General features: G+C 39.3%; 1 long non-coding RNA gene across 1 annotated transcript in view; it reads left to right on the top strand.

The window, feature by feature from the left end:
• LOC122557692 overlaps positions 1 to 11,531 on the top strand; it is a 49,292-nt gene extending 37,761 nt beyond the window's left edge. The window contains exons 2-3 of the long non-coding RNA XR_006313912.1: positions 8,882 to 9,247; positions 11,483 to 11,531. This is a non-coding gene — a long non-coding RNA (uncharacterized LOC122557692). The remainder of the gene's footprint in view (positions 1 to 8,881; positions 9,248 to 11,482) is intronic.
• The last annotated feature ends 3,339 nt before the right edge of the window (positions 11,532 to 14,870 follow it).

Raw genomic sequence — 14,870 nt, 5'->3', positions numbered from 1 at the left:
TATACCAAAAACAAAAACAAAAAACTCCATCCAGATATAAAACATAGTTTTAAAAATATCTTAATTCAGCAAAAGAAAGTCTCATCTCATTTCTGAACACAATCTTTGCAGGCTCAAATCCAGAGAATTTACTTGTTTATATCAAAATCTTTCCTGATTAGATTAGATTCCCTACAGTGTGGAAACAGGCCATTTGGCCTAACAAGTCCACACTGACCCTCTAAAGAGTAACCCACCCAGAGCCATTTCCCTGCATTTACCCCTGACTAATACACCTAACCTACACATCCCTGAACACTATGGGCAATTTAGCATGGCCAATTCATCTAACCTGCACATCTTTGGACAGTAGGAGGAAACTGGAGCACCCGGAGGAAACCCACACAGACACGGGGAGAATGTGCAAGCTATACACAGACAGTCACCCGAGGCAGAAATTGAATCCGGGTCCATGGTGCTGTGAGGCAGCAGTGCTAACCAGTGGGTCACTGTGCCGCTCTTTTTTTCTTTTCTTTCTAAGAAGTACAATATAAATAAATACTTTTTTGTAAACAGAGGCCCATTTGCATGAATACTTACAAAATTCGAAGTCTCAACTTTCTCAACCTTAATAAACTTCAGATTTTTGATTAAATACTCCTTGTCTGGATGTTACACAAACTAAATGTTTCAACTGCGGTAAATTGTCCCTGAATTGTTCAATATACCATTCTTGGAAAGAAATTGTTATCTTCTCCAAATTACATCAGAACTTTTAGTCTCTGGGTTTCCTAAACTAAGATAAATATTTGATCATCCTGAACCAGAAACAAGCTAATGGTTTGCTTCTGTTATTGTAAACTACCAGAATAAAACAATTTTCTTTAACACTGGGGGGTACCTGATGTCTGACACGTACTGAATTAGATCACGTTTCTGGAAAGACTAGTTATTTTTTAAACTGTCAGAAAAGTAATCAACCCCTATGTATTACTTTAAGTAACTGAAACTCTAAAATTAGAATCTTGGAATTATAGAATCCCTATAGTGGGCCATTTTGGTCATCAAATCCACACCGATCCTCCAAAGGGCAACAGCTGATACTTCTCTCAAGGTACCAAGTAAAGAGGCTAAGAAACAACATTTAAAATCAATACATCCTCAGTGATATAAACTTCCTGACATTAGAGATGAAGTGCATAAAATCTGAGAAATTCAAAGCAGAAATAAAAGTTGTCCACAGATCAGATGATATTGTCAGGAAGGATGACCGGTATATATCTCTAGAACCATCCGGTTACAGCACACGAAGGTGTTTACTGCACAGAAAGAGATAATTCAATCCATTGGGTCTGCACTGGCTCTTCAAATGATTTTATCACTGTTATCTCCTGTCAATCTTCTGTTTTTTTTTTCCCTACAGCTTGTACATTATTTTGATCCAAATTCCATACAATGCACTCTTGTGCCTCAGTTGAACCTGCCTCTACCACCCTACCAGGCAGTCAATGCAAACACAACTACTCATGTGAATTTTATTTTTCTAACCTTGCATTTGCTTTGTTTGCAAATCACTTCTCTGTGATCACTGGCTCTTGATCCTTTATGAGTGGGAGCAGTTTTATTTAATCTACTCTATCAAAACTCCATTGTGAGGTTGAAAACCATTGCCAGATCTCCTTTTAGCCTTCCTCGTTCCAAGGCACACAGTCCCAATTTCTTCAATCTATCGTCATAACTGACGTTTCTCATCATAGAATCCCTGCAGTGTGGAAAGAGAACATTTGGCCCATTGAGTCTGCACTGACCCTTTGAAGAGAATCCAATCCTGACCCAGCCACTTCTCTATCCCTGCAACCCCACATTTAACATGGCTAATCTACCTAACCTGCACATTCCTAGTCATTATGGACAATTTAGCATGGCCAATTCATCTAACTTGCACATCTTTGGACTATGGGAGGAAATTAGAGTACCTAACGGAAATCCATGCAGACACAGGGAGAATGTGCAAACTCCATAAAGGCAGTCACCAAGTCTGGAATTGAACCCAGGGCCATGGCATTGTGAGGCAGTAGTGCTAATCGCTGAGTCATTGTGCCACCCTTCCATGCTTGGAAACTTTCTTGCAAATGGTTTCTGCACTCTCTCCAATGCTTCACATCTTTCCTATAATGTGGCACACGGAACTGTACATGATACTCTAAGTGAGAATTTGAGATATTGAGACAATACTTCCAGCAACTGAAACATCTCCTTATTATAGATGATTTGTTAATCTTTAATACAATTAAAACATTACCTAAAGTGATATTCTCCATATATTGCATCAGGATCATTAAAAAGCCAAGCAAACTCCCAATAGGCACTTTAATGGTCAGGAATTAGTTGGTCAATTAAAGAAATGATATCAAACTGCAGAACTTGCAAAAGTCAAGAACTGCGAGAACCTTTATTGTAATCTGCATTTCTGTCAAGACCTTAGGAAATACTAGAATTGGACTTTTTCGAGTTTTAAGGGAAGTTTATATCTATTATTGATGATTACTCAAGATTAATTGAGTTAAATAATTTCCCCAGTATTACAATAGCCAGCATCACAAAATTATTGAAGCAAAACTAATCAATTCACAATATTCCTGAAATAGTAGTATCTGATAACAGACCATCGTATGCAAATGAAACATTTTCAGAATCTGCCAAGAAATGTGGATTAATTCACATTATGAGTTAATCTCATGACTGACTGGTTTCTTCCAAGAATCCAGTGGGGACATCATATGGGACTTCACAATCCTTGACCCCTAGAACTACGAAGGCTGATACCAAAGCTGTTTGTGCCAAATCATACTGTTTTATCAAGTTTTGAAAAGATTTGTAGCTCAGGTTGAGGGTCTGGATGTAGGTTTGCTCGCTGAACTGGAAAGTTCGGTTTCAGACATTTCGACAACAAAACTAGGTAACATCATCAGTGAGCCTCTGGATGTAGCACTGGTGGTATGGCCCGCCTTTTATGGCTTGGCGAAGAAGAACAGAAAATGACATCACAACATGAAATGATGTCACCACAGGAAATTATGTAACCAACTCAAGGAAACCTAAACACATAAACACATAAATAAAAATCCAGAGGCTCGCTGATAATGTTATCTAGTATGGTGATGAAACATTAGAAACTGAACCTTCCAGCTCAGCGAGTAAATCTATATCCATACTGTTTTATCTCTATGCTGAGATCAGTGTAGTAGGCTTTGTCAACATAGCTGGCTTCCCCAAAGTACAGGGTGTTATAGATTGCACCCACTTCACGTTAAGAGCATGATATCAGAATACAGCTGACTTCATGAAAAGTATTCCAATCTACAAGTCACCTGTGATTATTGGTACCACATCTTAGAGGTTCCGTGGGAGCTGCCTTACACCCTTGAGAATTTTTATGTTCCAGTTTCATTTCAATGGTTGTTTGTCTCAAAAGGATGATTATTGGGAAAAAACCTTCATGCAACCATGGCTAAAGATCCTATTATGCAAACCCCTGAATGAGGTTGAGAGTGGCTATGCCATAGAATTCTACTCGTTCTTTAACCAGGGGTAGTGTGAAACTGATGATATGCCTACGGAAGGTGAGGACCCTAGCTTGGATCAGTCTGATGGAACCTTGCAGTGCATCCCAGGCAGAATGTGCTGCATAATTTTAGCATACTATACTCCACACAACGGGACAGGTAAAGAGGGGGTAGGGGGGGGTCTAATGAACTTTGAAGAGTTGGAAAAGCTGCCATAGTTTTCCAAAGAGGAAGATGAGGACATTGAGCATGAGGAACACCACCCTTCAGCATGATAATGTGGTTCAACAAACCAGATAGAATTTAATTGACTAGGAGAAAGTGAGGACTGCAGATGCTGGAGATCAGAGCTGAAAATGTGTTGCTGGAAAAGCGCAGCAGGCCAGGCAGCATCCAAGGAGCAGGAGAATCGACGTTTCGGGCATGAGCCCTTCTTCAGGAATGGCTCGTGCCTGAAACATCAATTCTCCTGCTCCTTGGATGCTGCCTGACCTGCTGCGCTTTTCCAGCAACACATTTTCAGAATTTAATTGACACCTGGTTCCAATAGATATGCGCAGGGTGAAATGGTAATTAATTACATGTAAATATTTGGTGCTCTAAAAGTGGTCCCTGTCTGTCTCCAGAAGCAAATGCAGCTTTTCTTGTGTATTTTTTCCTTCAATTTTGCTGCTGTGTGAACGTTTTCATCTGTTTGAAAGCTTTCTGGTATGTGATGGTCCCACATTGAACAAGAGAAGATGTTAGGCTACACTGGCTTTGGAAAAAGAGTTGCAATTTCTTATGCAGGATTTAAGATGGGATGGTACTAAAGGAGGTAAAAACAATGACTGCAGATGCTGGAAACCAGAGTCTGGATCAGTGGTGCTGGCAGAGCACAGCAATTCAGGCAGCATCCGACGAGCAGCAAAATTGACGTTTCGGGACTAAAGGAGGGTTACCTGTTTAGTCTGGTTCTTAAATATGTATACATTTACAAATGTCACTTGTATTTGCAGTGAAGTGTCAGTATTGCCATCTATGTGCTGTCAGAAATATTTCCTTTTGGTTCCTCTCCCAATGTGTGGGCTGTGAAGGGCAGCCCCTGATTAGTAACTCTTGACAAGTGCAAAGCTGGACTTTAAAAATGGCACTGGCTCCAGGATTCCTGGGAGGTCTGGCGGTGGCAACTTCTTCTGCTGCCAGTGAAAGGGAAATAACGCAAGCTTGGCCCCAAAAGGTGTGGTGCATAGTTCATGAGAAAAGTTGCAGAGAACAGTGTGAGAAAACTTGTTCAGAATCATGGAGAGACAACTTTCATGCACTCACCAAGATTGACACAGAAAACATTTGGTAAAATTCAGAACACTATTTCTGCAGCCATTTCTTTTAAGACCCAGGATGTAGGCCATCTACTCCTGGGAACATGTCAGTCTCCAGTTCTAATTGTTTGTCCAGCACTTTCCCTCGTGGCAGCAACTGTGTTAAGTTCCCCACCCGTTTGCCTCTAGATTCTCATTTCTTCCTGATTACTCTGTCCCAAATGTAATTTGTTGTCTTTATCATTAACAGAGAAATACTAATATCAACAGTTTAATCCAGTATAGTGTACTGAACAGTCAAAGGAAAATGTATAAAACGTAAAAAAGGCAAAGTTTGGTGGGATAAAAAGAAATTGTGTTCAAGTTAACACAACATAAAACTGTTAGTAAATAAAATGCCTCCAGGAATCAAAAAGCAATGGGATAGATAAGATGCAAAATAAATATATTTTTCTCATATTCTTGTCAAAGGATAAATTCCCGGTGGATAAATAGGGATATCAAAATAATACAGAAACTTATAAAGAAATAACATGACTAATCTGAGGCTAATAATGCAAAAGAAAGTTATTATGAATAAATAAAACATTCCAGAAAGATTAAGTATAGTATATGTTTTTAAAGGTTTTACAAAAATTTATTGGGAATTTTTTTTAAATGTTTAGGATAAAGGATAACCACTTGAGCCTAAAAAGGGGAATCTAATAGTGGATGATGAATTTAAATGACAAAGATATTATGTAAAAACCAAAGTTTTTTTTAATATTTCCAAATCATATGTTAAAGAACTTATGTATCAACTTGGCAATATTCAAAACAGAAAAGTCAATATCCTGGAACTTCCTAACCATACTGCTGTGTACTGAGAAGATTGCAAATGTTATAACCTTTTAAAAAAAATAATCAGTTAGCCTAAAGTAGTTGTTGGGGAAAATTTCAGGGACAACAACCTGGGACACTCTTGTAAAATAAATGCCTAATACATTAAAGTCAACATGATTTTGTTAAAAGGCAAATCAGGTTTGATTAGCTTGAGTGGACTCCTTAATGAAGTAATGAAGAGTGTGGTGTAGTTGATTTTATATAGATTTTCAAAAGGCATTTAATAAAGCATAATTCTGTAATAAATCATCAACTTTTTCTCCAAATTAAAATCAATTGGATTATATGGGCAAATGAAGTGCAGATGCAGGAATGGCTACAGAAAAGACAGTGTAATGTTGGATTTGTTGACTTTTAAGCATGGAGAAGTGTACCTTCCAGATGTAGCAGTGATTTACTTGCACTTCATTCAGTTTGGTGTACTGTACTTGCTGTTAACAATGTGGGGAGATGAAAAGCAAACTAGGTCACCACTTTGCCAAACACTTTTGCTCTGTCTGTAAAACTGACCCCAAGCTTCCAATTGCCTGCCACTTCAACACACCACTGTGTTCACATTCCAATATTTCTGTCTCAGATCTATTGCAGTGCTGCAGCAAATCTCAATGCAAGCTGGAGAAACAAAATGTTATCTTTGCCAAGGTACCTAACAGTCCTCAGAACTCAACATTGAATTTAACAATTGAGTATAGACACCTTCCTTCATATTTGTAACCCACCCCAACAGCCTCAGGTTCTGTTCTCCCACACAGAAATCACACTTCCCATTAGCACCCATTCTGCATTTATCTTCTCCAGTTTTTCATCAGCAATCCCTTTGCTTCTCCTTTTTATTATATCCCTTTGGGTATGATCTCCAACAATTTGACTCACTCCTTTCCCCACCAGCTGTCATCAGCATAAATACCATCATTTCCCAGTTCCTTTCAATTTTGTTGAAACATTTACTCTATTTTTTATCACCACTGATTCTACTAGACTTGCTGAATTTTTCCAGCATGCCATTTTAGTTTCAGATCTCCAGCATTCACAGTTCTTATATATATATATATATATGTCGCCACATTACCAAAAGAATGTGGATGCTTTGGAGATGGTGCAGGGAAGATTTACAAGGATGTTGCCTGATATGGAAGGTGCTAGCTATGAAGAGAGGTTGAGTAGGTTGGGATTGTTTTCATTAAAAAAAAAGGAGATTGAGGGGGGACCTGACTGAGGTCTACAAAATCATGAAGGGTATAGACAGGGTGAATAGAGATAAGCTTTTTTTCCCCCTAGGGTGAAGGATTCAATAACGAGAGGTCATGCTTTCAAGATGAGAGATGAAAAGTTTAAGGGGGATACACGCGGCAAGTACTTTACACTGAGGGTGGTAGATGCCTGGAACGCATTTCCAGCAGAGATATTAGAGGCAGGCATGGTAGATTCATTTAAGATGTGTCTGGATAGATGCATGAGTAGGTGGAGACAGAGGGGTACAGATGCTTAGGAATTGGGCGACAGATTTAGACAGTGGATTTGGATCAGCTCAGGCTTGGAGGGCCAAAGGCCCTAGTCCTGGGCTGTAAAATTTCTTTGTTCTCTCTCTATATAAAATTATTTAAAATATATTTATATTCATGATACTCCTTGACTTGACTTGAACTTGGCTTTATAAGCTATAATTTCAAAGTTTGCAGATGATGCAAGAGTTGGAAAATTAGTTAACTGGGGATAATTACAGACTTCAGGGTGTCACAGACAGTTTGGTGAAAAGGGCAAGAAATTTGGAAGATGAAATTTGTTGCAGTGACTGTAAAGTAATTCATCTTAGTAGGAAGCATGAGAACAGGAAATATAAAGTAAGAGATACGTTTTAAAGTAGGTTCAGAACAGAAACTTGCCGTGGTTTTGGGGATGTTTGCCGAACTGGGAAGTTGATTTACAGACATTTTGTCCCTTGTCTAGTTGACGTCTTCAGTGCTTTGGAGTCTCCTGTGAAGTGCTGCTGAACTGCATCTTCTAGAATTTATTTTGGTTCTGTTCCTGCTGCTTCCGGTTGCCGGTTCCAGTAGAGAAGAAGACCTCTACGGAGTCTTCACCAAGAATGATATCCCCGCAACTTCATCTGCAGATGCCTAGTGGACAAACAACATGAGGAGGACATACCACGACCCAACACACTAGCCATGCTATCTTATATAAAAAAAACTTGGAGCTAACAGCCAGACTTCTCTGACCATTCAGATTCATGACAGCCTATAAACCAACAGCCATGCTCAGACAACAACTCACCAGGACAAAAGACCCGATACCCATCATGTGCAAGTCTAATGTCATTTACAAGATTCCATGCAAAAACTGCACAAAACACTATATGGGACAAATTTGCAACCTGCATCTATGAACACTAGCTAGCCACTAAACATCACAATCACCTGCCTCCCTAGTAGCCATACACACAGATGACAAGGACCACAAATTCGACTGGGACAACACAATAATCATAGGAAAAGCTAAACAGAGGACAGCCAAAGAATTTTTAGAAGCATGGAACTCATCCACACACTCTATCAACAAACACATAGACCTTGACCCAATATATCAGCCACTACAACGTACTACCAGAACTGGCAACCAGAAGCAGCTGGAATGTAACCAAATAAATTCCAGAAGACACAGTACAGCAGCGCTTCATGGGAGGCTCCTAAACACTGAAGATGTCACCTAGACAAGAGATGAAATGTCTGCAAATGAACTTCACAGCTCAGCAAACATACCCACAACCACGGCAACTGGCACCCGAGCTACAAAGCTTTGTTAAAAATCACAACACCAGGTTATAGTCCAACAGGTTTAATTGGAAGCACACTAGCTTTCGGAGCGATGCTCCTTCATCAGGTGATTGTGGAGGGCTCGATCGTAACACAGAATTTATAGCAAAAATTTGCAGTGTGATGTAACTGAAATTATACATTGAAAAATTGATTGTTAAGCCTTTCATCTGTTATAATACAGTGATAGTTTCACTTCTTTCATGTGTAAATCACAAAACCCTTTTTTTAAAAGTTGCATTCTCGGGTTAGCTGTTAACAATGGTGATAGCTAGAGGTGGAAATAGCGTTTTAAACTTGAAGTTAATCCACCTTTTCTAAAATGTATTTTTGTCAGCAGATACTACTTTTGTCCAAACGCTATAACCTATGATGCATCGCACATGCGCAGTGCGTGGACGAGTGTTGGATACCTTATATTGGAACAAAAACAAACCAATCGGTGCTGGCTACATTATATCTCAACAGGGGACAGAGAACCAGCGCCGCTTACTGGTCAGTGGTCGAAGATGTGTCAGTCCATCAGTCTTCACCGAATGTGTTCGACGCGCTTAGTTTGAAGGCTCTACGCTTTGGTTCTGTCTCCCAAACAAACCGGAGCTACCCGATTGCAAATTATCACGGAACGATACTCTAATTAATCAGCTGCTGTCTGTCAGCTTTGAACTTCTCTCACTCCCCCTTTACCTTGGGCTTCATTGATCAGGTGAGTGTGGAGATTTGCCTGGGTGGGATGAGAGTGGGAAAGTGTGTGTCGCATTTTCCAACGCCTCATTCAAGAGAGCGAAGAGAGACAGGAACTCGGGAAATGCCCATCGCGCGTTTTCTGACCAGTTTTTATTTTGAAACGTGTTGTGTCTAGGCATTGCAAACAATTGCTTCTGAGAGGCCCGAAAATTACTGCTATCTCCGTCAATGAGGTGCCCCTTTCCCTCCGCTACGCAATGTAGAATGGAAATGGCGTACATCCATGCTGTAGTTTTCCTGGATTCCTTAATGACTCAAATTTCGATGGAAGTGAAAGATGGTAATTTTAGAGCGTGCCGATACTCTCGAGAAATGGTAGGAATGATTTAGTGAAAAGTCTGAAAGGGAATTTGAGAATGCACTTGCAGTCTAGAAAACTGATTTCGGTTTCACTTTTATACCCTGGAATGTCGAGCCGACATTAACGCACGAAGTGACTTTTCAAATTAAGTGGACGGAGATTTTATTGCACTGGAGGGTCTATTTCTGCTTTGTTCCTCAGTAAGGTCACATTCTGATTCTGGGTTCAGACTGCATTTACACTACTCGTTCTCATAGTTGTAAGCATTATTTGCATACACAAGAATAAGCTTTCTTTTGTCCTAATCCATGATTTTATCGCCAAAGGTTTCCTGTAGGCTAGAATTTTTCCCCCATTAGCTGTACGCACCCTTCTCAACCTTACCGTTACCACAATCCGATCTGGGGGAAAAAAGGGTCCTTAACATTCAGTTCTGTTGTTTAGACCTGCAAAATTAATGTTCAGTGAAGAGCCAAGATCATTGTTTAGTTGTTAGACATTGTAGCTCTTTCCTTCAATTGTTGCAAACCTAACTACATTGAAGTCTTCAGCAAAAAAAAGAAAGCTGCTAACTTTTTCACCTATCCACCCCCATAAATAAGGCAAAGCAATGAAGTGAGAAGGGGAATTAAGACTGAACCCGCCTTTATTACTTGTTCGCACAATACCACTTTCTCTGGATGTCATCATGGATATATTTAAATTAAAAAACACATCTTACATTTGGGGGTTTTCCCCAGCTCAGGAGGCCCAAAGAGCTTTACTGATAAAATTTTTTTGAAACCTAATTATTGTTGTAATGTTGAAAAACTCAGTGCACGGTTGGCTCTCAAACAGCCATGAAGTAAGTGTTCACCACATTAAGGATTGATTAGACCATGGAGGAAAACACACCAATATGTAATTAACATGTAGATCCATTGAAGAATTGAAACTGCAAGACAGTGCAAATTGTGTAAATAGAATGACATGCATAATAAATTGGTGTTCTCCCAAAGAATGCTACCACTGTAATAAGGAGCCATCAGTGTCAGGAGCAGCTTGATGTAAAAGCTTTGCTGTGAACTTATGTAGATGGATAGTGCCATAATTTCATACTGCACAATATGTGTGTTTACTTTATCACAGCTTTAAAATTTATTTTCATTGTTAGAAGTTACACATGTCCTTTTAAAAATCCTTTGATTTTGCTGGGAGGGAATTGAATATGCATTGAAAAGGGAAAAAAATAAATGTAAAGACATGCTGAGAGCGCAAAGGAGTGGAATTACTTGAATAACTCTTTCAAAAAGTTGCTGCAAACACAACACAATGAATGACCTCGATCTGTGCAATGATTATGATTTGATAACACATAGCCTTTTCATTTATTAAAATGTCCCATGATTTGTTGCTGGGAACCAAGGACAATTTTCTGATTTTACTCCTAATTGGTCTAGAACTACATTTTGTTTTAAACATTTAGCTATCGCAATGTACTTTTCTGAGGAGAGAAAATAGTTCCTCTGAACTTATTATGTCAAATCCTTTTATCATGCTGACAATCCTTTTGGGAAGGAAACTTACCAACCTTATCTGGTCTGGCCTACATATAACTGCAGACCAACAGCAATGTGGTTGACTCTCAACTTCCTTCTTAATTAAGGATGGGCAATAACTGCTAGCCTAGACAGTGATGCCCTCATCCTCTGAATGAATATTATAAAATGTAATTGAATGATCAAGTAATCACAAGCAGAATAGCTTACTCTTATTCCTGTAAAGTTTTAACATTTCTATCTGGTTACTCTTGTCCTGAGTACAATGGAAATGTGACATTGAAATATATCAGAGGAATTTTTTTTAACATTGTCAATCAAGTTTTACTGTTAATGCAGTTCCTTCTGTTTGCAGGAGTACAATCATGATCCATTTGCTCATGCTTATCACTCAGCTGTCTATTTTTTCTAATGGAATGGCACAGTTTCCTGACATGTCAGAAGCACAATCCAGTCATACTCCAAAGACACAAAGAAAAGGTAATGTTTGTATTACTAATGTGATTATGGTGACCATTCACCCTCTTTTGAGGAAGAGCAAGGGAGTTATCCTTGATGCATTGGACAATATCTATCTCTCAACATCACATAAAACTGATCAACTGGTCATTTATACCTTGTAGTGTGCCATACATTACAATAGAGACCAGATTTCTAAAATCCTTAATTGGCTGTTAAGTGTACTGACATGACCTGAGATCATAGAAATTACCATGTAAATACAGTTCTTTATTTGCTTTTCCTTTTTTCTTTCATAAGTTGATCACGAAACAATTATCAAAATTAATATTTTTTGCCCTGTTTTGAAATAGATTTTGTTAAAGCATGAAAGGTAATTTGACTTTTCTCATCTTTGCACATTTGTGCATTTCTGGCATTTTTTATTAATAGCTGCCACACCAGGAACTTGAAGACAAAAGAATATTCAGGATATGTTCAGCACTTCAAGCAGCATATGCGGAGAGAGTAAACATTTCCAATCAAATAGATTTTTTTTCCCAAAACAGAATAAATTCATACAGAGGCAGGAAAATTTGATGGGAGAACAAAGAGATGTGTTTAATTGACAACAGGCATGATAATGCAAGGGAAAAAAAGGATATGTTAACTGGTCCACATTCTGGGGTTGTCGTTAATCAGAAATGTAATTGGAACAGTTATGTAAATGTTATGACTGCATGAGCAGGTCAAGAGGCTGGGAATTGCACAGCAAATAACTCATGTCTTGATTTTCCCAAAGCTTGTCCAACATCTATAATGCACAAATCATAAGTGTGATGGAATAATTCTCACTGGGTTGGATTACTGCAGCTCCAATATTTAAATAAAAAGTCAACATCATCCACAACACAACCTTCCCCCATCCGTCATCTTGTATACAGTATTCACTTTCTTCACCATCAGTATACAGTAGAAGAAATCTGTACCATTTACAAGATAAGTTGAAATAACTCACCAGGCATGCTTTGACAGCACCTTCCAATCACTGGTTGGCTATCATATACGAGGGAAAAAGGGCAGTCGATGGATGGGTACACCACCACATCTAAGTCATTGGATATTGGTATGTGGGGCAGGCAGGAGGAGAGAGCAGAACCACCAACTGCTGCTATCTGAGAAAATGGCCATAGTGATTATAATATGCAATAGTTGAAGTGAATGTAGTATTTGGAAGGCCATAAAGTTCCTAACTAAAAACAACAGTGCTGTTCCTTGAGCTTGGATTCTGCTTCATAAGTATATAGTTGGTGGCTTAGGTCAGAATGATTTGGAAAAATTAAAATGACTGGCAACCAAAAGGTTAGGAGGTTTGCTTGTGGACTAAACAGTGGCGTTCTACATAGCGGACATGTGATCTATTTGGTCTCCCCAGTAAAGTGAAGACTGTGTTGTGAGGAATATATTATTGAAGTGAAATAAATTAGATGAATTGTTATTTCATGTGGAAGAGGTGTTTGGGATCATGAATGGTAGGAAAGGAGATAAAAGGTCAGAGTTGTGCTAATGTGATAAAGGAAAGGTGCTTTTTGGGATGATAGGGGGATGGATGAGGATGCTGTTGAGGGAATGGTCCCTTTTAGAATTCTGAAAGGGGAGGGTAGCTGAAGAAACAGCAACTGCTTTTTCATTTAGTCTTTTTACAGCCCTCAGCTCAAAGCTGAGTTTAATAATTTTACATCATAAGAGTTATCACTTTTTAAAAGTTTACTTTTACCCTTTGTCTATGCCATTATTTCTTTCAACATTTAATCTCTCTTGTCTTCCACCGTGTCACAGACGGTGTTTCTTCCCCTATCCCTTTTGCTGCATTTGTACTTACACAAAGTCTGTTACAATTCTAATTATTTCAAGTTCTGATAAAAAGTCATTGACCTGAAACGTAGACTCTGTGGGATTCAGAAAGATAACAACAGATGTTATCAAACTTGCTGGACATTTCCAATATCTTTACTTCAGATTTCCAACATCTACAGAATTTTGATTTCGCTGTTCAACAAGTTCAGGCTTACTGACCCAGAGCAACACTGAGGAAGAGTTATTAAACTTTAGCCTCTGTCTCTATCTTGGGCAGATGTAAAAAATTGCGTTGCCACTATTTTGGAAAAAAAAACCTGGAGTGCTCTCCCTGACATTGCTGGCAGTATTTATCCCTCAGCCAGTATTTGTTTTAAATCTGATCACCATCACCTTATTGTCTGTGGAAGCTTGATGTGCAAAAATGTCTACCACATGTCCAATATACAGTTGTGACAATATTCAATTAGCTTTTAAAACTTCAGGAAATACTAAGGTCATGAAGGGCACTATATTAGTGCAAGTTAGAACAGAGATAGAACATAGAACAATACAGCACAGAACAGGCCCTTCAGCCCATGATGTTGTGCCGAACATTTGTCCTAGCTTCAGCACCTATTCATGTACCTATCCAATTGCTGCTTAAAGGTCACCAATGATTCTGACTTTGCCACTCCCACAGGCAGCGCATTCCATGTCCCCACCACTCTCTGGGTAAAGAACCTACCGCTGACACCCCCCCCGTACCTTCCATCCTTCACCTTAAATTTATGTCCCCTTGTAACACACTGTTGTACCCGGGGAAAAAGTCTTTGACTGTCTACTCTATCTCTTCCCCTGATCATCTTATAAACCTCTATCAAGTCACCCCTCATCCTTCGCCGTTCCAATGAGAAAAGGCTAGCACTTTCAACCTATCCTCTTACGACCTATTCTCCATTCCAGGCAACATCCTGGTAAATCTCCTTTGCACCCTTTCCAAAGCTTCCACATCTTTCCTAAAGTGAGGCAACCAGAACTGCACACAGTACTCCAAATCTGGCCTTTCCAAGGTCCTGTACAGTTGCAACATCACCTCACGACTCTTGAATTCAATCCCTCTGCTAATGAACGCTAATACACCATAGGCCTCCTTACAAGCTCTATCCACCTGAGTGGCAACTTTCAAACATCTAGGAACATACCCCAAGATCCCTCTGCTCCTCCACCTTACTAAGAACCCTACCGTTAACGCTGTATTCCACATTCTTATTTGTCCTTCCAAAATGGACAACCTCACACTTGACAAGGTTGAATTCCATCTGCCACTCCTCAGCCCAGCTCTGCATCATACCTAAATCCCTAGGCAGCCGACAACAGCCCTCCTCACTATCCACAACTCCACCAATCTTCGTACCGTCTGCAAATTTACTGACCCACCCTTCGACTCCCTCTTCCAAGTCATTAAT

The sequence above is a fragment of the Chiloscyllium plagiosum genome, chromosome 16 (genome assembly GCF_004010195.1).
Source record: "Chiloscyllium plagiosum isolate BGI_BamShark_2017 chromosome 16, ASM401019v2, whole genome shotgun sequence".
NCBI lineage: Eukaryota > Metazoa > Chordata > Chondrichthyes > Orectolobiformes > Hemiscylliidae > Chiloscyllium > Chiloscyllium plagiosum.
The sequence above is the reverse complement of the archived record's forward strand: the minus strand, read 5'-3'. Positions and strand labels throughout refer to the sequence as shown.